Source organism: Microtus ochrogaster, linkage group LG2 (assembly GCF_000317375.1).
Source record: "Microtus ochrogaster isolate Prairie Vole_2 linkage group LG2, MicOch1.0, whole genome shotgun sequence".
Taxonomy (NCBI): domain Eukaryota; kingdom Metazoa; phylum Chordata; class Mammalia; order Rodentia; family Cricetidae; genus Microtus; species Microtus ochrogaster.
Window position 1 is genome coordinate 21494241 of NC_022028.1, and position 1334 is coordinate 21495574.

Genomic DNA, 1334 nt, shown 5'->3' on the forward strand with positions numbered 1-1334 from the left:
GGCTTACCACTCTTCTCTCATGGACCCTGACACCAAGCTTGTCGGCAACATGGCGCTGCTTCCCCTCAGAAGTCAGTTCAAAGGACCCGCGCCCCGCGAGACAAAAGACACAGATATTGTGGATGAAGCCATCTATTACTTCAAGGCCAATGTCTTCTTCAAGAACTATGAAATTAAGAATGAAGCAGATAGAACCCTGATCTACATCACACTCTACATCTCTGAGTGTCTAAAGAAACTTCAAAAGTGCAATTCCAGGAGCCAAGGCGAGAAAGAAATGTACACGCTCGGAATCACAAACTTCCCCATTCCTGGAGAGCCTGGCTTCCCCCTCAATGCCATTTATGCCAAACCTGCGAATAAACAGGAGGATGAAGTGATGCGTGCGTACCTACAGCAGCTGAGGCAGGAGACTGGACTGCGGCTCTGTGAAAAAGTTTTTGACCCTCAGAATGATAAACCCAGCAAGTGGTGGACTTGCTTTGTGAAGAGACAGTTCATGAACAAGAGTCTCTCGGGACCTGGGCAGTGAATGGATGGAGCCCGGGCAGCACAAGGTGTACACAGTTCTTTGTGTCTGTTCATGATGGATCATGAAGTGAGGAGCGATTGTGTCTTTGCCCGAAATGCTCTTGATCAAGAATTTGGGGGGTGGGTGTCTGGTGATCTGGATTTTCGGCAATTTCAGGCTGGTACTTAATATGTAATAAATGTCATTGCTTATCTTAGACACTCAATTAAAACATTTTTGAGATAAAAAAAAAAATCTTCCAATAAAGTCAGTTACTCAATCACTGAGCTTCATTTTAAGAAAATGCCACGAGATACAAACACATGAGTTTTAATGTAAGCAAGATTTTTTTAACACAGTAAAAAAAAAATCAAATTTTAAATAAAGATTTTCAGTTATGTCTCAAGCCAGAGGCATTAGGATTATGCTAGAATGTTCCTCTAAGTCATGGCTCATGGACCTTGTTAAAACTAGAAGTCAACAAAATGTTACTATCATTAGGAAATAAAATCCTGTCTTCTGAGCTGGGTAGTGGTACAGGTCTTTAATGCGATATGAGAGACGCCAGCCTGGTCTACATAGAGAGATAGAGAGTTCCAGGATAGCAAGGGCTACATATAGAGAGACCATGCCTCAAACAAACCTACTCTTCTAATCCACACCTAAGACTGCAATCCTAATACTTGAGAGGCAGTGTTAGGAATATTTCTTAAAACAAGCTCTCTGAGCTGGGCAGTGGTGGCACAAGCCTTTAGTCCCCCAGCACTCAGGAGGCAGAAGCCGAGGCAGGCAGATCTCTGAGTTCAAGGCCAGCCTGGTCTAC

General features: G+C 43.6%; 1 protein-coding gene and 1 pseudogene across 4 annotated transcripts in view; one reads left to right on the forward strand and one right to left on the reverse strand.

Annotated features, from left to right (window-relative positions):
- Kansl3 (KAT8 regulatory NSL complex subunit 3) overlaps positions 1-1334 on the reverse strand; it is a 35167-nt gene that overhangs the window by 31143 nt on the left and 2690 nt on the right. The gene's annotated exons all lie outside the window — the stretch shown is intronic.
- Positions 2-766, forward strand: LOC101980259 (annotated as a pseudogene).